The sequence below is a fragment of the Salvelinus namaycush genome, chromosome 9 (genome assembly GCF_016432855.1).
Source record: "Salvelinus namaycush isolate Seneca chromosome 9, SaNama_1.0, whole genome shotgun sequence".
Classification (NCBI taxonomy): domain Eukaryota; kingdom Metazoa; phylum Chordata; class Actinopteri; order Salmoniformes; family Salmonidae; genus Salvelinus; species Salvelinus namaycush.
Window position 1 is genome coordinate 42,658,033 of NC_052315.1, and position 24,496 is coordinate 42,682,528.

Consider the following 24,496-nt stretch of genomic DNA (forward strand, 5'->3'; position numbering starts at 1 on the left):
ACCTGTACATACAGTACATGGATTGCACAGTCACACTCCCTCACTCACTCACTCCCTCACTCACTCACTCCCTCACTCACTCACTATATCTTTCTGCCTCACACACACACGCGAGCACACGCACATGCACATACACGCACATACATGCACGTGTACACGAACACACACACACCTCCTTCAAACCACCAAGCCCAGAAGGGGACGTTTGTATGCATAACCAGGGGCAGTGTGGGAGCAAGAGTAATGCACAGATCCTTGACCCCTTCATCCCCAAACCCCCTATCCCCCCATTCTGCTGATCTTTCTGCTATGGAACTGACACCTCAGAGCTAAGGGCCTCTCATTGCGTCACATGAATGGCACCGCAACCGCCGAGCCTGACAGTTCAGCTACCCTCCGCCTTGATCTAGCCGGACACAGGTTGGCCTATCCGCCGAGCACCGGCGCGACTAAATTTAACGCTTTAATTTTAGTGACTTTGGAGTGGGGAGCCACCGAGAAGGGGGTCTGAATGGCTATCAGAGACGACCTTACACCTTGGAAGGCCTGGGGAATCAGAGCACAACTGACTGGGGAGTGTTGGCTGTAAACTGAACAAGATTATACCATGCTATTTCTGTAAGACACACTGCAGAGCAAGCAGTAGGGCTGTCAAAGGTGCAACGGCGCACTGTGATATCAGAGCAGAGGGGGCTGAGCTAGAGAAGCTAATGCTGGCTACAGTATTAATTGAACACACACATCCACGTGAGACTGAAACGCGGCGAGAGCAGTGGCATTACATCTCTGGTTGGTGTAATTACAAAGTCTCGTTCCCTTTGAAAAGACGGGAGATGTATGTGTGTGTGTGTGTGTGTACGTGTGTGTGTATATGGTCTTACCTTTCCTCTGGGGGAGAGATGAAGACTCTGTCTGTTCCTCTGTTCCTCAGTCACAGGTCAGGCAGCCCTGAAGCCTGCCAAACACACAAACTCAGTCAGCCCTCTACTTGCTCTTCCACACCACAGTCCATTAATAATAACATCCTATTTATAAAGAGGGCCAGGCCTGTTAAACACAATAAAACTCAGATTATAAAAATGGCTAGATGGGTAGATGTTTTCCACAGGCTAGTCTTCAAATTTATAGAGCATCAACACCACAGCTTGAGAGACTACAGTAAATTGCCGCTGGTTGTTTTTCAAAGAGCAGAGTGGACAGTGCTTCAACTAAGCTCCCCAGACAAAACTCCAGGTGCTGCGTGTGTGACCTTGAGCACTGCGGCAAAATACTGAGAAGGGGAGAAGTAAGGGTGACGTGTTGGATTGGATAACAAGATGTATACACACTCATGTACACATATTGGTACACATATAGTGCATACCAATACTGTAGCTTCTGTATCTGATTAATTTATTTCCTCTCCCTTTCTTTCTCCAACACACACACACACACACACACACACACACACACACACACACACACACACACACACACACACACACACACACACACACACACACACACACACACACACACACACACACACACACACGCGCAGTGTCACTCAGCAGGCATGGCAAAATACAAAAAAAATCAAAGGCCAGCACTTGCTCTGCAGAATGAATGATGGCACTTCATGAACACCTTCATATGAGAAGTGCAGCAGGAGTCTACAAGCTGATCTACAGCCCCAATCATATACACAGGCCAGGTTTCTTCACCCTGTATGATGACTTATGATGGCCCAGCCACCGCCTTTTATTTCCATTTTATGATGAGCAATGGCATCTCCCGTTTCCTTTTATCATTTGAAGGGCTGTTCTACAATAGCAGCAGAATGGCAACAGCCTCGGCAGTGCCAACAAACTATTCCAATATAGCCGTGTCATCTCCCCTCCAGGGACAATATGGGTCGATATCGGAATGGAAGTCCCTGTATCATCTGGCTGTAGAATAGATCATCAGCATATGGGGATACTTATACACAGCCATACAGAAACACAAAGACTCTGTGATGATGCACTGGTGAGCCACACAAACAGCCTCATTGTTTGGTAGGCCTACAACTTGCTAAATGAACTATGCTTTCGCTACTTTTAAACATTTTGCTATGTAATCGTGTAAAGTAGGCTACACCAAAGCCAGAGTCTGGTTATCATATAATTTATTCAGAAATGTTTCGCGTTGTTTCTCTTTTGTTTGGCATTGCCAACATGTTCTACTTAAAGGTGCTTACAGATGGGCCGCGGTAAGCGGCGAAGGTCTCATAGACTTCAGTGTGGCGGGCTGCAAAAAAAGCAAGCAGTTTTGCAAGAGGCGCGGTTCGTGGTGAGCGGCGCACGGGAGAGAGCACCACGCACGGGAGCGAGCACCATGCACGGCGGCCTCTCATGGCTGACCAATGAGCAGAGTTCATCTTGTCAACCAATCAAACAATGTTTTAATGACAACAATAGGGACCACAGGTCTCTACACAAGGTAGGTGGATTTTCTTGCCGTTCAATTGCTGTTTACCAAAACCCATGTATAAGCACTGGCTTACTATAGGTGAGAGCACGCCGGTCAAGTTCACAGCTTAAGGCAAAGGTTGCGTCCCTATACATATTTGGTTTCCATTTGGTTTTCAATGTTCATCAGAAATGCTATTAACGAGTAAAGTAGGCCTATTGGTCATTTGCAATGTTAATTGTGCAATCGTATTGCCATTCAAGTGTGTTAATCCCTGTTCATTGAGAACGGTCTATACCTGATTAGGGCAGATCCTTTTAGGATTCTCATTCTCATGGGTTGAATATAAACAGGCAGCCGAATTCTGATATTCTTTCCACTGATTTGTCTTTTGACCAATCACATCAGATCTTTTTACATAATATCTTTTTCAGAGCTGATCTGATTGGTCAAAAGACAAACTAGTGAAAAAAACATCTGAATTGGGCTGCCTGTGTAAACGGAGCAAAAGAGAGCTGCTTGTCTGTTACTATCCCACTAATCATAGACTGACTCCGACGTCTTTTGGGCGTCTTTTTTTGGTGAAGTCCGGACTGGCCTTGATTTCAACGTCAATGGACGTTGATTTTTGCTCCGGACTAAATCTGAACCAATTATAGACGTGATTGGTGTTTGGTTCAGATTTGGTCACCTATATTTGGCCCCAAAATACTTTCAAGTTTTCCATTGTTTATGTCATGTCACATGCACAAGTACAGTGAAATGCCTTTCTTTCAAATTCAAAACTCAACAATCAATAACAATGTAATACTAGAAAAAAGTAAGTATACTATATACAGGGTCAGTTCCTATACCATATTTACAATGTGCAGGGATACTGGAGTGATGAAGGTAAATATGTATAGGGTAAAGGTTACTAGGCAACAAGACATAAACAGAGTAGAAGCAGCTTGTTTGTGAGTGGGTGTACATGTGTGTAGAGTCGATATAAATGTAGGTGGACATCCCTTCAAATTAGTAGATTCTGCTATTTCAGCCACACCCGTTGCTGACAGGTATATAACATTGAGCACACAGCCATGCAATCTCCATAGACAAACATTGGCAGTAGATTGGCCGGGGCTGAAGAGCTCAGTGACTTTCAACGTGGCACTGTCATAGGATGCCACATTTCCAAGTTTGTCAAATGTCTGCCCATGTCAACTGTAAGTGCTGTTATTGTGAAGTGGAAACGTCTATGAGCAACAACGGCTCAGCCAGAAAGTGGTAGGCCACACAAGCTCACAGAACGTGATCGCCGAGTCCTGAAGCACGTAGCGCGCAAACATCGTCTGTCCTTGGTTGCAACACTCATTACGGAGTTCCAAACGGCCTCTGGAAGCAACATCAGCACAATAACTGTTCGTCTGGAGCTTCATGAAATGGTTTTCTATGGCCGAGCAGCCACACACAAGCCTAAGATCACCATGCGCAATGCCATGCGTCGGCTGGAGTGGTGTAAAGCTCACTGTCATTGGACTCTGGAGTAATGGAAACGCGTTCTCTGGAGTGATGAATCACGCTTCACCAGCTGGCAGTCCGATGGGCGAATCTGGGTTTGGTGTATGCCAGGAGAACGCTACCTGCCCGAAAGCATAGTGCCAACTGTAAAGTTTGGTGGAGGAGGAATAATGGTCTGGGGCTGTTTTTCATGGTTCGGGCGGCTCCTTAGTTCCAGTGAAGGGAAGATGTCTTGGATATCAGGGAGCTCGGTCCCAGTGATGTACTGGGATGTCCGCACCACCCTCTGTAGCGCCATGAAATTGAGGGTGGTGATATTGCCATACCAGGCAGTGACGCAGACAGTCAAAATGTTCTCAATCGTACAGCTGTATAACTTTTTGAGGGCCCATGACAAACTTTTTCAACCTCCTGAGGTGGAAGAGGAACTGTCATGCCTTCTTCATGACTGTGCGCGTGTGTTGGGACCATTTTTAGTCTTTAGTGATTTGGAAACTGAGGAACTTGAAGCTCTCGACCTGCTCCACTCCAGCCACGTTTCCTGTAGTCCACGATCAGCGCCACACTGCCAGGTCACTGACTTCCTTTCTGTAGGCTGACTCATCGTTGCCAGTGATCAGGTCTACCACCGTTGTGTCGTCAGCAAACTTTATGATGATGTTGGAGTTGTGTGTGGCCACGCAGTCGTGGGTGAACAGGGAGTACAGGAGGGAACTAATCACACACCCCTGAGGGCCCCAGTGTTGAAGGTCAGCGTGGTGGAGATGATGTTGCCTACCCTTACCACCTGGGGTCGGCCCTTCAAGAAGTCCAGGATCCAGTTGCAGAGGAAGGTGTTCAGACCCAGAGTCTGAAGCTTGGTGACGAGTTCAGAGGGGACAATGGTGTTGAACGCTGAGCTGTACTCAATTAACAGCATTCTCACATACAGTTGAAGTCAGAAGTTTACATACACTTAGGTTGGAGTCATTAAAACTCATTTTTCAACCACTCCACACATTTCTTGTTAACAAACTATAGTTTTGGCAAGTCGGTTAGGACATCTACTTTGTGCATGACAGGAGTAATATTTCCAACAGTTGTTTACAGACAGATTATTTCACTGTATCACAATCCCAGTGGGTCAGAAGTTTAAATAAACTAAATTGACTGTGCCTTTAAACAGCTTGGAAAATTCCAGAAAATGATGTCATGGCTTTAGAAGCTTCTGATAGGTTAATTGACATAATTTGAGTCAATTGGAGGTGTACCTGTGGATGTATTTCAAGGCCTACCTTCAAACTCAGTGCCTCTTTGCTTGACTTCATGGGAAAATCAAAAGAAATCAGCCAAGACCTCAGAAATAAAATTGTAGACCTCCACAAGTCTGGTTCATCCTTGGGAGCAATTTCCAAACACCTGAAGGTACCACGTTCATCTGTACAAACAATAGCACGTAAGTATAAACACCATGGGACCACGCAGCCGTCATACCGCTCGGGAAAGAGACGCGTTCTGTCTCCTAGAGATGAACGTACTTTGGTGCGAAAAGTGCAAATCAATCCCAGAACAACAGCAAAGGACCTTGTGAAGATGCTGGAGGAAACTGGTACAAAAGTATCTATATCCACAGTAAAACGAGTCCTATATCGACATAACCTGAAAGGCCACTCAGCAAGGAAGAAGCCACTGCTCCAAAAGGAAGGACTGGTGCACTTCACAAAATAGATGGCATCATGTGGATATATTAGAAAATTATGTGGATATATTGAAGCAACATCTCAAGACATCAGTCAGGAAGTTAATTAAAGCTTGGTCGCAAATGGGTCTTCCAAACAGACAATGACCCCAAGCATACTTCCAAAGTTGTGGCAAAATGGCTTAAGGACAACAAAGTCAAGGTATTGGAGTGGCCATCACAAAGCCCTGACCTCAATCCTATAGAAAATGTGTGGGTAGAACTGAAAAAGCTTGTGCGAGCAAGGAGGCTTGACTCAGTTACACCAGCTCTGTCAGGAGGAATGGGCAGAAAATTCACCCAACTTATTGTGGGAAGCTTGTGGAAGGCTACCCGAAACATTTGAGCCAAGTTAAACAATTTAAAGGCAATGCTACTAAATACTAATTGAGTGTATGTAAACTTCTGACCCACTGGGAATGTGATGAAAGAAATAAAAGGTGAAATAAATAATTCTCTCTACTATTATTCTGACATTTCACATTCTTAAAATAAACTGGCGATCCTAACTGACATAAGACAGGGAATTTTTACTTGGATTAAATGTCAGGAATTGTGAAAAAATGAGTTTAAATGTATTTAGCTAAAGTGTATGTAAACTTCTGACTTCAACTGTAGGTGTTCCTCTTATCTAGGTTGGTGAGGGCAGTGTAGAGAGCAATTGAGATTGCATCATCTATGGATATGTTGGGGTGGTATGCAAATTGGAGTGGGTGTCTGGGATGGTGGAATTATTGTGTGCCATAACATAGACGTCTGTGATTGGTTCAGATTTGGTCCGGTCTAGACCAGCCTTGATTTGGCTAAAACATGGTTCAGTTCAATTTTAGTCCAGACACAAACTAATCTGATCCAAACATAGACATCTATGTTTCACAAATTTGAACAGCACGTTACAGCACACTACAGTAGAGCACAGTACATTAAAATACAGTACAGGATTTTTTTTATAGTACAGTAGAGTACAATACAGTACAATACAATAGCAGTAGAGTACTATAAGGTAAAGAAAAGTAAAGTATAGCTCACTACAGTACAGAAGAGCATAGTACATTACAGTATAATGTACTGTATTGTACTGAACTAAACTGTACTCTACTGAACTCTACTGTACTGTACTGACTTAAACTCTACTGTGCTATACCGTACGGTACTCTACGGTACTCTAATGTACTCTACTGAATTAAACTCTACTGTACTGTACAGTACTCTACTGAATTTAACTACTTTACCGTACGCACCATACCATACTGTACTTTACTGTACTCTAGTGCACTGAACTGTGTCGTACTGTACTGTTCTGTTCAAACTTGTGAAACATAACCTAGGCATCTATGATTCGTTCAGATTTGGTATGGTCTGGACCGACCAAATGTGTGCTAGTTTAGGGGCGGAGCTCATTATAATAATAACCAGCATGGTCTGCACATGTTTGTTTTTACATAACAATGTTGGTCATTCAGCAGACGCTCTCATCCAGAGCAACTTACAGTCAGTGCATTCAACTAATGTAGATAAACAACTAAATATCAGTCATAGCAAGAAAAAAATATTTCTGTAACCGTTACTGAGAATGTTATTGTAGTTGAAGTGGTCTGTTGGTTAAGTCTGATAATGTGACAAATTGAATATCATTGCTGCCAGTTTTAAAGCTTTAGTATGAGTGCATTTAATTAGTGATGAGAAACCAAGGTTTTCTGAAGGCAATGGCGTGTTCACCACACTGTGCTGAAAAATGGTTAATTACTCTGAGCTAGTGATGGGAAACTGAGGCTACCTGAAGGCTTTGGTGCTTCCACCAAATTGTGCCCAAAAATTGTTCATTACTCGGGGTGTCATTCATTATCTGTTCACATCGCACATTAGTGACTTCTGGTCCGCAATATAGTAAACAGATTTACATGTTGCGAAATCAGTGGGACCTCGCATTTTGCAACACAATTTGGTCATGTGGCAGCCGAGGTATTGTCTTCACACTATAGCTGCCAGTCTCTGAGCTTTATCATCTGTACACAATGCACATTAGTGACATCTGCTGGTCAGAAATAAATAGCTGCATGTGATTATAAAATATACTTTTTTCTACACTGTTTTCATTAAAACTTTGTGGCACAGCTCTAAGTTGTAGGCTTTAGTAGCCTATAATTACATTGAACAAAAATATAAATGCAACAATTTCAAAGATTTTACTGAGTTACAGTTCATATAAGGAAATCAGTCAATTGAAAAAAAAGCCCTAATCTGTGGATGTCACATGACTGGAAATACAGATATGGTCACAGATAACTTTAAAAAGTTACGGGCGTGGATCAGAAAACCTGTCAGTATCTGGTGTGACCACCATTTGCTTCATGCAGCGCGACACATCTCCTTTGCGTAGAGTTGATCCGGCTGTTGATCGTGGCCTGTGGTATGTGGAGGTTTCTGGATATTGGCGGGAACTGGAATATGCTGTTGTAAACGTCGATCGAGAGCATCCCAAACATGCTCAATAGGTGACATGTCTGGTGAGTATGCAGGCCATGAAATAACTTTTTCAGCTTCTATGAATTGTGTAGAGATCCTTGCGACATGGGGCACTGCATTATCATGCTGAAACAGGAGGTGATGGAGGCGGATAAATGGCACAACAATGGGCCTCAGGACCTCGTCACGGTATTTCTGTACATTCAAATTGCCATCGATAAAATGCAATTGTGTTCATTGTCCGTAGCTTATGCCCACCACCACCATGTGGCTCTCTGTTCACAATGTTGACATCAGCAAATTGCTCGCCCACACAACGCCACGTCTGTCATCTGCCCACTACAGTTGAAACTCGGTATTCCTCCATGAAGAGCACACTTCTCCAGCGTGCCAGTGGCCATCGAGATGAACTTCCAGTGGCATGCAGATTAACTTCCCTGAGAAGGTTTCTGATAGTTTCTGCAGAAATTCTTTGGTAGTGCAAACCCACAGTTTCGTTAGCGGTCTGGATGGCTGGTCTGAGATGATCCCGCAGGTGAAGATGACAGATGTGGAGGTCCTGGGCTGGCGTGGTTACACATGGTCTGTGGTTGTGAGGCCGGTTTGACGTACTGCCAAATTCTCTAAAATGACATTGGCTTATGGCTTATGGTAGAGAAATAAATATTTTATTCTCTGGCAACGGCTCTGGTGGACATTCCTGCAGTCAGCATGTCAATTGCACGCTGCCTCAACTTGAGACATCAGTGGCAATGTGTTCTGTGCACATAAGAGTGGCCTTTTATTGTCCCCAGCACAAGGTGCAACTGTGTAATAATCATGCTGTTTAATCAGCTTCTTAATTTGCCACACATGTCAGGTGGATGGATTATCTTGGAAAAGTATAAATGCTCACTAACAGGGATGTAAACAAATTTGTACAAAACATTTAGTGGACAATGGTAACTTGTAATGTCCTGTTGAAGTTGGGCTTCTCGGTTTCTTCTGTGGGGTTTAAGAGGTGCTGCCACCTATTGTACGTAGTTGGCAGGATTGAGAGTATGAATCACAGAATGTAGCCTATATCAAAAACCTTAATGCAAATGACATTACTTTAGCAAAGTAGGATCAAAAGTGGTTAGATTGAGATTACTATTATTGATCACAGTTCAAAAGCCTAACATCCTTCCAATGGCTATGGATTCCAACAGTTTAGGAATACAGGCTTCAATGAAAGATTTGCCATGTAAATTATTTACATTGCAAGTTGTAACACTGGATGTGGCTTCGATTTGAACACCGTTTGAAGCAATGCAATTTACTAATGACATGTGCATGTAGGCTATGAATTAATGGCCTAATAGGCTAGACTATAGACACTGGCCGTGTCCGAATAACCATACTAAATAGTAGGCCGTTTGAGTATGCAAAAATAAAACGTTATATACGATGTGAATTTTCTAAAATCGAGAATGCTTTAAATGCCAAAATGTTATACTAATTTCAGCTTTTCATCTAGTAGAATTCGCCACACACTTTTCATGAATTTCACAGCCACAATGCATTGGAAGAGGAGGGCTGCGAGTTTTGATAGCGAGATCTCTTCACGTAAACAAAAAAACAACTTGGTAGATGGCGAATAGCGAAGTTTCTGCGGTGGTGTATTTTTGTTCTCCTTAAAGTGATCACAAACGTTTCATCGTAACATTACATCTTTGACAACAGATCTGCAGCCTGCTGCCTGCCGTGCCTTTAGCTAGCTATGTGCTTTAATAAGACTAGAAGTTTTAACTATTTCGAACGGTAATGTTAGCTAACATTACAGGGTTACTTGCTTGCTGTTCAGCGACAACTTCATATTTAACATTAGCCTAGTTAGCCAGCTAGCTAACTTGGTACTTGTTGTAAATACCAGGACTTGTGTTCAACCTGTTGCAGAGTCTGATGACAATAACAGGCATTTAATTCAGTGGCGAACACGGGTGGAGAAATGCTGCAAAAAAAAGGTTGAGTAAGTCGTGGTTATAGTTAGCTCTCTTGCCACTGCACTATCACTAGTTAGCTATAGCTAACGTTAGTAGCGCGGTAGCCTACATTCCTATTTTCCACTGTGGTCCTAACACTTGTCTTTTCTTCTAGCTCTCCTGATTTGTCACGTTGGTTTATCTGTGTTGAGCGGTTGTAATGTTCTGATTGTAATGTTCATGCGATGCAATATTAGTTTCTACCTGAACGGTTACAACCTGAATGGGTCGAGCTAGTTTCATTGCACATACTGTAACCTGTTATGGTGAAAGTAATGGTAAGCTGTACTCGTTACTGTTTAACCTTGGCACTCCAATTTGATAAAGTGTGTGGCAGTCTATCTATCTAGAGAAAGTTCACACAAATATACTTTGCTCATGTTTTGGTGAATGTTGTGTTAGCCGGAGGGGCAGCTGTCATCTTCATTGGTAAAAAAATAAGTGGGAGAACCATAAACAAACATACATGGGATGTGACATGTGTTGCTGTGCTGTACTTGGCTAATAAAGGTTCAACTTTCTCTGAGAGCAAAAACACTTTCCCATCTATTTCCTTTGCTTCACCAGCACATTCATGTAAGTGTGATGATGTACACAGCCTTCAGAAAGTATTCATACCCCTTGACTTATTCCACATTCTGTTGTTACAGCCTGAATTCAAAATTGATTAAATATATGTTTTTGTCACCCATCTACACACAATACCCATAATGAAAAAGTGAAACATGTTTTTACACATTTTTGCAAATGTATTGAAAATGAAACATCTAATTTACATAAGGATTCACAACCCTGAGTCAATACTTTGTAGAAGCACCTTTGTCAGCGATCACAGCGGTGAGTCTTTCTGGGTAAGTATCTAAAAGCTTTCCACACCTAGATTGCACAACATTTGCCCATTATTATCTTCAAAATTCTTCAGGCTCAAGTTGGTTGTACATCATTGCTAGACAACCATTTTCAGGTCTTGCCATAGATTTTCAAGTAGATTTAAGTCTGAACTGTAACTCGGCCACTCAGGAACATTCACTGTCTTCTTGATAAGCAACTCCAGTGTATGTTTGGCCTTGTGTTTTAGGTTATTGTCCTGATGAAAGGTGAATTCATCTCCCAGTGTCTGGTGGAAAGGAGACTCAACAAGGTTTTCCTCTAGGATAGTGCTTAGCTCTATTCCATTTATTTTTTATCCTGGAAAACTCCCCAGTCCTTAAAGATTACACGCATACCCATAACATGACACAGCCCCCACTGAAGAGTGGTACTCAGTAATGTATTGCCCCAAACAACACTTTGTATTCAGGACAAAAAGTTTTGCACTATTACTTTAGTGCCTTGTTGCAAACAGGATGGATATTCTGTACAGGCGTCCTTCTTTTCACTCTGTCAATTAGGTTAGTATTGTGGAGTGACTACAATGTTGTTGATCCAGCCTCAGTTTTCTCCTATCACAGCCATTGAACTCTGTAACTGTTTTAAAGTCGCAATTGGCCTCATGGTGAAATCCCTGAGCGGTTTCATTCCTCTCCGGCAATTGAGTTAGGAAAGAAGCCTGTATCTTTGAGTTACTGGGTATATTGATCAGAGCGGTTGGAAATCCCACTCATTACTCATGGAGCGGGCTCCGCCGTGTCACGTCCTTTCCAACTGCTCCTCTAAACCGCTCCGCGCTCACAGGAAAAAAACACTCCAGAATCACAATTTAACCAACATCTATTTTTTATGACTAACTGGACCTACCATTTGGTTTTGAAGTATTGAAAACAAACCATATGATTTGAATGAAAAGTATTTGAATAAACATTAACATGTGAATGTAAGAAGCGCACAATATTTCAAATAGGCCACATGTCATATTAAACAGCACATAAACACTCTAAATAGGTCAGGAGCCAGACAGGAAGCCTAAAATGAATTATTTAGGCTTTATTATTTCAATTATTTCAAGGCTATAGCTTACAAAGAAATACATTGTGAAGCATTTGCGAGTGCGACACAATAGGCTGGTAGGGACATAAAGCACTCAGCTTTTAAACAACATTTTGTTGTATTAAATCATTATAGTCTATAAATTGCGCATATAGGCTGTGACTTACTTAGAACAAAAACAAATTAAACAAAAAATGATTTTTTTAGTGCCTTTGAATTCTTTTTTAGAATTGATTGTTTAGAAACACACTGCTCTTGCTAGTATCACTATTTTATTGAAGCGTACATGTCGGCCGCTTGGCCTTCATCAGAGGTTTTTGCTCTAATAAACTAAATACACTATCTTTGGTATAATAATAAGCTCTTTAGCTCTTTTCATCTCAAAGCGCGTTAATAGCAAAAAAAACAATCAATACATCGTCATGAGTAGCCTAGCTATAGCTGGCTAGGTCAACCAAAAAAGGCCAAATCTTTGAGTGCATCCTCCAAAGATGGAGAGGGGCAGTTTATGGCTTGATCAGAGGTAGGTAGTCAGAGAGATGGTTGATGAAGATGGAGTTTGGTGACGATGTTGTAGAGGGCACCAGAAAGCTCACCACACACAGTTCAGAGTAGTAGCTAGCCAGTCATTCTCATTGCGAGCCCTCTGCCTCAGCACTGCATTCTTCTACTGCATCTCCCATTCCTCCCAAGCTTCATGTGAGTCTTCAATTGATACATGCTTAGGCCTACGCTGCCCTACCAAGCAAAAAGGCACTAACTGCTCATGTCGTGGTTCTGAGAAAAATGGCTTTTATTTACCTTGGTTTCACAGTAACTTTATGCTGTTACTGCTAATATTACCCCCATTTTCTCCAAAACACAATACAATAGAGGCAGGATATATGTTTTCAACCAAATGAGCAGTTACTGCCTTTTAGCTTGGTAGGGCAATACGGTTACTCAAGTTTACTCCAAATTCGTTGTTCCAAACGCTAGCTACTTATCTACTTAGCCCAAAACAACAACACTCCGGCACTCTGCTATAGTGATAGGTCACTGGTTTGGGCTACATACAATCCTTTCCAGTTCATATGCCAAGCTGTAACTGATGGTGCGTTCAAGACAACAGGGAACTCAGGGAAAAGGGAAAACAGGGAAAAACGTGCTCCGACTGATAAAAAAATATTTTGAACTGTCACCCAACTCGGAATTACAAGTCGGAAACTCTGGCATCATCCTAGAGCTCTGTCTTCTCCGTCTTGAAAATAACTGACATCACGATTTTTCCCAGTCTGAGCTTGTTTTCTTTATGAGTTCCCAGTTGTCTTGAATGCACCAAAAGTAGTACGTTGCAGCCATTGCATACGGCATACTTTTTACTAAACAGTACGTGCTAAATTATATACGACAATGAGTACATACTATGCAATTTAAGTATGTAGTACGCTAGTATGGGTATTCGGACACGGTCACTTTCACCAACACATGTCTTCAAATGGGTGAGGCGGTTTAGGGAGTGCCATCTCTTAACAAAGCAAAAACCTTTATTGCTAGAAAGGAACAGTTTGTATTTTCTCGACGATATAATGGCCTATATTAAATCAATGATAAAAATGGACACTATTGATAAAAATGGACACTATTTTGGGGCATAATCAATATACCATTAATCTACTTAAACTGTAAATTAACAGGTGTATCTTTTCTGTGCTTTTCTGTGGAACACCTGGTGACCGTGTCAGCGTGCATTGCGCCCAGCAACAGGAGTCACTAGTGCGCGATGGGACAAGAACATCCCTGCCGGCCAAACCTTCCTCTAACCTGGACGACGATGGGCCAATTGCGCGCCGCCCCATGGGTCTCCCGGTCGCGGCCGGCTGCGACAGAGCCTGGACTCTAACAAGAATCTCCAGTGGCACAGCTAGCACTGAGGCGCAGTGCCTTAGACCACGACGCCACTCGGGAGGCCCAAGGTTTTATATTTTTTATCATTTGTACATTTAGTAACTCTGGATCTAGTCTTCTCTCATCACCTGGCTGCACTGTAAAATATATTCCACCATTTTGTTGCAGCTGAACCTGGTGCTTGTCTCAACTGTTGCTGCTCCACACCAACTAGGCTGCACACACACACACACACACACACACACACACACACACACACACACACACACACACACACACACACACACACACACACACACACACACACACACACACACACACACACACACACACACACACACACACACACACACACACACACACACACACACACAGATATAACACCATTTGAGTTTGAACCCTGTACTTGTTTGAATGTCTTAAATTGTTAACTTATTATTTTGTCTTTTCATCGCCATCTTAGCCTTGATTTCATAAAAGTGAAGGCAAGGCTGCATTCTACCAGCTTTAGCTCTCAATCAAGAGGAGAAACTTTACAAGGTCTTAGAGTTCATGGACTGGCATTTCAAAAAGTGTGCGTGTGTGTGTGTGCGCATACCCGTGTGTGTGAGAGAGATAGAGAAAGAAATACAGAGAGCGAGAGATTGAAAGAGCAAGAGAGCGAGACAGCAATAGGAGCACAAGAGAGTCTGCATAACAAAATAGTTAGTCTGTCCCATTAGTGACCCAAATTAATGTTTGCTTCAATGACAGTACCTAATAAGACTCATGTAATTACTCGCAATTACTTGGAGCAGCCCATTTCCTCCTCAGAGAGTGTGGACAGCCACTGGACATCCAGCTATAAACACAAACCAAGGAAAAGGATGGCCATCAGCACATGTTTAAGAAACTGCTAGAGCAACATTTCCACACGGCATTGTAGCATGTTCCCCTGTGTGTGACCAGAGGAGATTAATGATGTGGGGGTGGAAAGGTCAGCCGGTCAGCCTTCTGAGGAGTAGAGATCTACTGAGGAGATGCTACTATATAAACCGTATGGCCCGTTGTGCTATACACAGGCCCGCTGTAATTGGGCACGGGGTGTGTGTGTGCGTGCGTGCGTGTGTATGCATAAGTGTGTGGTGGTTCTCCAAGCAAGTGAAAGGGCCGGAAGTGGTAAATGCTTTGGCGCAGTGGTCGTACCTTGGGAGAAGGGCTGTGATTCTGCTAGCAGTGGAGAGCCGTAGAGACTCACTGGTGACTGGAGGGAAAGTAGCCTTGTTCTAATAAGAAAGCTGGAAGGAGGTGTTGATTGGACCATGGCCTGTTGTGGGTTGTATTGTGGTATAATTAGCCCAAGGGGAGAGAGGGGAGGCAGGCAGCTGCCCCTGTCACAGAGCCCCTCCAGCTGTGAGGGTGGCAGCAGAGGGACGTCACTGTGGCACAGGGGGGCAGTCAGCTGGGTCTCTAACTATGGCCTGGGTCACACACACACACATACACACACGTGCACGTGCACAATTAAGCACACACGTACAGGCCCAAACTCCATTCCAGTCCCATTTAAAAGACGTGGGATATGGAACGAAGCACAGCAGGATGAGATGAGGGGATCATTTCTTAATTTCAGAGTGCTGAGATGCTCTCAGAGATGCTCTCAGAATAAGCCCTCCGGTCAGAACCAAATGTCTTTACTACAGGGCCTTTATCACAGTGGGTTAACACAGCCTGGAGGCAGGGCTCTGGGTTCCTTCTCCTCAAGTAGCGGTCATTGGGTTCAACAGCTGTCCTTCCTCGCCTTGTCCTTTCCAATACGACCCTGCACGTTCCTCCATTCTCATCGTCAGGGCCCAGCGGTGTCTTCTCTCCAGGGTCTCTGAGGCCAGGGCTCCTCTGCTGTTGTCCCTGCTTAATCCTGCTCCGAGTACAGCAGGATAACTTCAGTCCACAAATCCCCAACAGCTGCATTGGTGCTGTGGCCCCTCCAGCCCCTCTAGTGGTCCAGCCCCAATGCCAGATTCACTACCCGCCTCTCCTCACACAGAGGCCCAGTGGAGGACGTGGACCGGGGCATGCCATGGGGCATGACGCCACCGCCCAGGAATGCCACGGGGAAGGAGCAATGGCAGATCCCATTCCACAGAATGCTATGAGGGCTGAGGGAGGCAGAGGCAGTGGAAAGGAGGGATCCCATGATCACATGTGCCACGATCAATTTAGCTTCTACTGTACCTCCTTACCCTGCCATGAAAACCCTCGTCAACGGAGCTCCATGACAACGAGACACCATGACTCTTGTCCAGGTACTTATCTGGGTAGAACGGATGTGTAATGGAAACATGACTGGAGGACTCTGTACAAGGAGCATTAGGAGCTAGAACAGAAATCAATGAGAAACCTTAACCATGCTATTGCATTCTACAATGGCAATCATAAACTGGGCAGTGCATCACTACGGTGCATGGAAATTGAGATTTGATTGTGTAAATGTGCTGATCAATGTTCAGAAATGTGGGGGAAAAAAGTGATTAGCGATAGTTCCTCTGGCGCTCGCAACAACACTGGTTTCAAATGATGTGGTAAATTGTTTGGATAGGAAGAAACACTGTGCTGCTCTATTCACTAATTCAAAGGCAGTCTGAAATTGGACTGGATCAGGCGTCATGAAATCCCCCCACTCTCCACAAAAATAAACTGCTCACATTCAGGACAGCTTTGTAAGGGCTGTGTTTGTGCAAAATGTTTCTGTTTAAAAAACAGTGTGGCCAGCTCAAACGTTGACTGTTGCGTCAATCGAAACTGGACGATCTAAATAAGTGTTCTAATCACACCGGTTTGAGCGTACGCTGCAGGGACCACTGTAGAATGATCACACCGGTTTGAGCGTACGCTGCAGTGACCACTGTAGAATGATCACACCGGTTTGAGCGTACGCTGCAGGGACCACTGTAGAATGATCACACCGGTTTGAGCGTACGCTGCAGGGACCACTGTAGAATGATCACACCGGTTTGAGCGTACGCTGCAGGGACCACTGTAGAATGATCACACCGGTTTGAGCGTACGCTGCAGGGACCACTGTAGAATGATCACACCGGTTTGAGCGTACGCTGCAGGGACCACTGTAGAATGATCACACCGGTTTGAGCGTACGCTGCAGGGACCACTGTAGAATGATCACACCGGTTTGTTACGTGTCAAAGAGTTAAGTCTCGTAGATCAATACACTACTCTTGTTCTGTTTATAAAGCCTTCTTGGAGAAACTTCTGCCGGAATCTTACTTCCTTGTTGAACTACAGACTTACATGCAGGTTAAATAAAATGTAATCATACATAGAATGTAGGTACATCTAGATCTATCATTGGCTTCCTTTGTCTGTCTTAACCCTTTAGACCCCAAAATAATTCTAGAATGCTGCTGCAGATTACTGAGAATTTTCAAGATAAAGCAAATTTTCTCACACATTTCAAACAAACAGACATAGCTCAAAAACAAAGAACAAATTACAATTACAAGTTTACTTACTTTTAAAGAGCAAAACCTCTTCTTTAATATGACACTACATTCATGTCAATAGGAATAACACTAATGTTGTCTTCCATTGTGTAAACACACTAACTATAAAAACACGCAACACAAATGTAACCAGAGGACAATATTCAGAAAGTATTTCAAAACTCACACAAAGTAGGCTATTTGATTGACGGCAATTCTTACTTCTGCAAACAACTATTCCAAAACTATATAAAAATGTAGATCTCCTCTCTCAAAAAGATTTAGTGCACACCAGGCCTGACACAAAATGTATAAATAGTAGCCTACTTTCACAACAATTCAGTGAATTGGATGTGGTGGTGGACAGGTTGGTGTTAAACAGCATATCTGAAAGAAAATCAGACTCCTACCACTTTTAAAAACAACTCCATAACCCCTGCCACTGTGACTTTAGGTCCCGGCTGTATGGTACAAAGGTGAATGGTGGAAACATAGGCTCCCCTATCGGGTGTGCTCTCCCTCCTCCTCTCCCTCTGCTTGTTCCCCTTCCTCTCTCTCCACTCTCCTCTTCCTCTCTCCCTCCACTCTCCTCTCCCTCCACTCTCTTCTCCCTTCTATCCACTCTCCTCTTCCTCTCTCCCTCCACTCTCCTCTCCCTCCACTCTCCTCTCCCTTCTATCCACTCTCCTCTTCCTCTCTCCCTCCACTCTCCTCTCCCTCCTATTCACTCTCCTCTTCCTCTCTCCCTCCACTCTCCTCTCCCTCCTATTCACTCTCCTCTTCCTCTCCCTCCACTCTCCTCTCCCTCCTATTCACTCTCATCTTCCTCTCTCCCTCCACTCTCCTCTCCCTCCTCTTCACTCTCCTCTTCCTCATGACTAGGACCTCAAAAGACAAAAACGCAGTCATTAAATAACAATTTGTTATAGTAAATGTTAGCAACCCCTCCGCCTTTGCGGGTTGAGCGGGGGATATGGTCACGAGTGTAACCAGGAGGAGAGGCCTCATTTAACACAGTCAGGCCAATCACATCAAGATTATGATCAGTGATTAGTTAATTGACTATAACTGCTTTGGAAGTGAGGGATCTAACATTAAGTAACCCTATTTTGAGATGTGAGATATCACAATCTCTTTCAATAATGACAGGAATGGAGGAGGTCTTTATTTCAGTGAGATTGCTAAGGTGAACACCGGCATGTTTAGTTTTGCCCAATCTAGATCGAGGCACAGACATGGTCTCAATGGGGATAGTTGAGCTGACTACACTGACTGTGCAGCCTGTTGCCTGGCCTGCACCCTGCACAGCCTGCTGCCTGGCCTGCACCCTGCACCCTATCTCTTCCTCCTCTTCACTGTCCTCTTCCTCTCTCCCTCCACTCTCCTCTCCCTCTACTCTCCTCTTGCTCCACATCTCTATCCCTCCCATCATCTATAACTTCTCTTCCTCCCTGCCTTGTGCTGCTGAGCCCTGGTCTCTTTCATTGACCTTGAAGAACAGACTAAGAGGAAGAAAGAGGTAGAGAGAGGAACGGAGCAACAAATATGATATAATTGTGGCCAGGATCCTCTCTCTCTCTCTTCCTTTCTCTCTTTTTCTCAACCATACACATACTCTTCCTAATAATCACCTCTTAGGGGTTTCCATAATAAATTGTATGATACAGTTCATGTTGTGCATGTTTGTGTCCGACTGATGGATAACCAGACAGGATTGGGTACACAAAAAAAGATGTTCATGAACTATTTCCATGAGACAGAGAGCAATCATTCAAGCTCCTGCTCCACCGCTGATGTGCTCGCCTGTACCAACCAAGTGATCATGACAGGATCTGCTAATCTGAGAGCCATTTCACAGCATCAAACATCAACAACACCAAACATATATCTGATATCTTACTTATTTCACTCACCTCGACATTATCACTTTTAAAGTGCAAGGACGTGTCTCCGAATCCGTATCACCAGCCAACATAGATACAGCCTATAGTGAAAGTCGTGGCCGCTTCGGCGCCGTCATTTTCAGTAATTAACAGATTTTCTACTTTAAAAGTCAAATGACAGCATACCCTGTTTCCGGTTGATGACAACAACCACGTGAATACGACAACAGGTTGTTAGCAAGTTAACGTTGCTATATTCTAGAAGAAAAAGAAACGCACACCTATTTAGGCGAGGTGCTGGCCAGCGGAGTAGAAAACTTAAAAATAAAGGAGAGCCGCACACTCTAGGAGCTCAGATGCAAAAAATGTATTACCAATGTTTCGACAGCCAAGCTGTCTTCATCAGGGTTTGCTATATTGACACAGATATTATTGTTAGAAAAACAAGGCGGTTCGCGGCCACTATAGTGATTTAAAGAAAGGCCGTCGACGGACGCTATGGGTTCTAAAGGGTTGAAATATCAATTTTAGGTATCATCTCAAAAGTTAGTGTCGAGATCAGGTCAGTGCATTCATGCGAAGGTTCATGTGCTGCGCTAAGAGTTGTTCAGAGTGTAATTGGTATTTTATTAAGATCCCCAGTTGCTGTTATGAAAGCAGCAGCTACTCTTCCTGGGGTCCACACAACACAGAACATTAATAGACAAGAACAGGACGGAACTAAATACATTTAAAAATGGCACACATAGCCTACATAACCGAGTTGCGCAGTGGTCTACGGCAAGAGGTGTCACTATAGTCTCTGGTTCAAATCCAGGCTGTATCATAGCCAGCTGTGATTGGGAGTCCCATGGGGCTGTGCACAATTGGCCCAGTGTTGTCTGGGTTTGGCCGGGGTAGGTCGCCATTGTAAATAAGAATTTGTTCTGACCTGACTTGCCTAGGTAAATAAAGGTAAAATCAATACATACACACAAAATATCTAGGTCAAATAGGGGAGAGGTGTTACTTTATCTGTTTTTTGAAACCAGGTTTGCTGTTCATTTGAGCAATATTTGATGGAAGGGAGATCCATGCAATAATGGCTCTATATAATACTGTACGCTTTCTTGAAATTGTTCTGGATTTGGGGGATTGTGAAAAGACCCCTGGTGGCATGTCTGGTGGGGTAAGTGTGTGTGTCAGAGCTGTGTGTAAATTTGACTATGCAAACAATTTGGAATTTTCAACACATTTATGTAAGAAGTGATGCAGTCAGTCTCTCAACTCTTAGCCAAGAGAGACTGGTATGCATAGTATTTATATTAGCCCTCTGATTACAATGAAGAGCAAGACGTGCCACTCTGTTTGGGGCCAGCTGCAGGTCTGTCCATAATAAAGAGATGCTCTGCTTTTTTTACACCACATTCCATAAAACAAGTCCTGCAGGCTCTAGTTTTATCCTATCTTGATTATTGTCCAGTCATGTAGTCAAATGCTGCAAGAAAGATCTAGTTTGGTCTTAGTTAGGTATTTCTTTGCAGCATTTGACTACATGACTGGACAATAATTGAATCTATATGTTTTGACCACGACAGTTTACAATCTAAGGTAACACCAAGTAATTTAGTCTCCTCAACTTGTTCAACAGCCACACCATTCATTCAGCCACACCATTCAGATTCAGCTGAGGTCTAGATCTTAGAGAATGATTTGCACCAAATACAATGCTCTTAGTTTGGGAGATGTTCAGGACCAGTTTATTACTGGCCACCCATTCCACAACTGACTGCAACTCCTTGTTAAGGGTTTCAGTGACTGCATTAGCTGTGGTTACTGACACGTATATGGTTGAATCATCAGCATACATGGACACACAGGCTTTGTTTAATGCCAATGGCAGGTTATTGGTAAAAATAGAAACGAGTAATGGGCCTAGAGAACTTCCCTGCCGTACACCACACCATATGTGTTTGACATTAGAGAAGCTTCCATTAAAGAAAACCGTATGCATTATATCAGTTATCTAGTCTAAAAGTCAAATTGCAGAGAGCCATGTCAGCCTGTTGTTTCCAGCCCTGGGTTGTCTCATCCCCATCATGTCATTTCTCCATGGCATCAGATGGAGACGTACTAGGACATTATTTTTCTCTCCAAAAGCCTTGCCATTGAACTGTAGACAGAATGGGCTTTGTAAAGTCAGGTCCCTGTCCCATATGGCTGTAACAATGTTCTTCGCTGTAAAATGTATGCGGCAACTGTCAGGAAAACAAGGCAAGCAGCAAGTTTAAGATTAAATTAAAATGCACCAATTAAAACCTACTCCGTGACCAGGCTCCGACGAAAGCTTAGCAATAAATACACACAAGGGAAAGGAATTAAAATGCTGGAACTTTTTTATGGTTGGCCAACAAATTGTTTTACTTTCTACTTTTCGTGGCACCTTGTGGCATAGGCAATATTTTTTAAGGGACACTTGTCCTTCAAAAGTCTCTTGAATGAAGTCTTTCTTCAGCCCCATTCTCGTGGCTTCAGGGCTGAAGGAGAAGACAACAGAAGACAACAGTACCTCTGGCATATGAGGAACAGATGGGTTGTCTGATTGCGAAAATCAACTGAAGCGAAATTGAACAAATTCAATAGTTAGAGGTGGGGAGATATGAAGACCCTCAGGGAATTTGGGGTGTGATAATCTATGATTAGCCTCTTGTTGAAAAAGTATTCTCCAAACCACATCCCCCTCCGGGCATACTGCTATGGATTTATTAGCAAGACATCTGTAACAAGGGGAAGCAGTGCTAGCTGACTAAGCCAAGGGCCTTTGACCTTTCTGGTCAACACTTATGTTTCATAATTATTAAGACACAAAACAGAAAGTCACCTCCGACATTGACCAACATTTTTATTATATGGAAGCTGTGGGCAGCATGGGCTTCGATATTAAATAAATCGTGTTTTCAGGCTGTTGTTTTGGAGCTCTCCCATGGTCCTACTCTCCCACACACATTGGTTCAATGTTCGGGTCAAATAAACAAACTAGAATCCAAGGGGAGACACAATTACAGTAGAATATCTCCATAATGAATAATACAACATTATGAGTCCGGAGGTGATGGGGTCCAATTTCAAAATTCCAATCTCGGCTCTCGTTTTCTGAACGGCACATCTATGCAGCACATGTTTACATCCCATATGCTCGTACCTCACGAGTAATAGGGTGCATAAATAATGCAAGGTTTTACACAGTCCAGCACCATCTAACGAACCCAATGAATCTAATAACTTCAGAAATGTACTTCTATTACAGCTCTGCAATCTCACATGGGTTGTATTGCTTGCCGTGCATGCAGCCTGCTGATGACAACAGCTAGCATGGCCATCCATCTCCTGTAGCTAGCTTCCTCCTGTCTGGCTTTCAGCAGCCCAAGCCCCAGCTGCAGCCTGACTTCTGAAACTGACTGACAGGAGACATGCTTTGTGTCCCAGGAGATGTGAGGAGATTAGCAGCTTGGTCAGTAGATAAACAGCACTCATCAAGTCCACCTGTCATTATAGGTCTGGGTTGGATCCTCCGCTGAAGCCGTGCCATGGGCCTAGGAACCTGGCTGGCAGGATATGGGCAGCCTTGGTCTTCTTTGCTCCAACAAGCTCCTGGCCTCTTGACTGGCTGCCTAGCTGCCTCTTGTCTGTTCATTGAGACAAAGAATTTCCTTCCTGATCCTCCATGCAATCGGAGGCATCTGCAAAGTCCACTTAGCCAAGATTCTTGTCTCCCGAAACGTTTACGGATGTAATGCAGCATTTGCCTGGGATATGCTGGGGAGGGGTGCAGCTGTGCGCCTCTCCAAACCCCATACAGACACCGGAGCCTATTGTGGAAGGGCAGGGGGTGACAAGTGCAGCATAGCTACAGAATGAACTGTCATCACCCGCAACCCCAGCATAATCTGCAAATCATCTGCAAGGCATGACATCATCAGCTGGGTAGAGTTCACAACCTTGCAGCTAATACCGTTCTGTGGACCTGTGGTGCATTAGGCCATTAGACCCCGGCATTACAGTGACAAAGGAGAGTGAGGGGGGAGGAATAACAGATCGCATTGACTGAGCACTAGGCTACGCATCAGTTAGACCGGGCTACAGGGGCCCCTATCCTTCATGCAAATGTTATAGTGTCTATTGAGAGTAACGCCACACTGGATTAATGAGAGATGAAAACCTCTATTATTTTCTCTCTCTCTCCGGGTTTTAAATGAAGCTAATAGAGAAGCTTTTTTTTACAGTATTAAGTGAAGCCGAATGAAGAGAGAGATAGAGAAATAACGAGGGATTGCGAGCAGAAGATGAAATATGTGCTTGGAAAACACAATTAGAAAGCATTGTCACTCGCTCTTATATCGCAGCACTGTGCAGTGCAAACTCAGCCTCACCAGAGACAACGTCAAAGGCAAAGAGGGGATATGCAAAGATTGGTCTGTCTTTACAGATAATGTATGCTCCCAAATCCGAGATCCCGTCTTTAATTCTCAACAACTCATATGGGATTATATAAACATGAAGATCTATAAAACTATTTCTCATCCAGCGCTACCGCAGGAACGAGGAGGGTAGAGGACAGCTAATGCATTGATCATTATTTTGCACACATTGTTTTATTCCTCAGAGTACATCTCCTCCACCACGGTGTGAAGATAGAAGACTAGCAGCCAATGTTCCATAAATGGATTCTAGCAACCCAATAGTTCTACAGTAGCTCCCTGTGTTGAACAACCTTCAGGTCTCCACCACTGGTGTTGATAGCTGGGAGAGCCACATAGCATGTGTGTTTCCTATTGTGGATCTGTCCTTCCCTTCCTGTGTGTGTGTGTGTGTGTGTGTGTGTGTGTGTGTGTGTGTGTGTGTGTGTGTGTGTGTGTGTGTGTTGACCAGAACCCACCGTTCACGCTCCCCTCTACACATGCTCTACCACAGATCCCCGCAGTCTCAGTCCAGTGAACCAGTCTTCCAGATGCAACCATTAGTTCCCGAGGGAGAAACTTCCACCTGATAAATCACACGTGCACATCAAACGCGGGAGATACGGACGATTTGTTTGTGGCTCCCAAGAGAATCTATCCTCCGGCATTATTAAGGTTTGATAATGGCTGAAATTAGATATGGCTGGAGGAGGAAGGACGAGCAAGCAGAGGAATTAATACAGGAAGTCCTGTAGGAGATACTTGGGAC

General features: G+C 43.7%; 1 protein-coding gene across 1 annotated transcript in view; it reads right to left on the reverse strand.

Moving 5' to 3' along the window:
- tspan9a (tetraspanin 9a) overlaps positions 1-24,496 on the reverse strand; it is a 285,667-nt gene that overhangs the window by 209,670 nt on the left and 51,501 nt on the right. Inside the window, exon 3 of the mRNA XM_039001479.1 lies at positions 882-955. The gene's annotated coding sequence lies outside the window, so the exon portion shown is untranslated. The remainder of the gene's footprint in view (positions 1-881; positions 956-24,496) is intronic.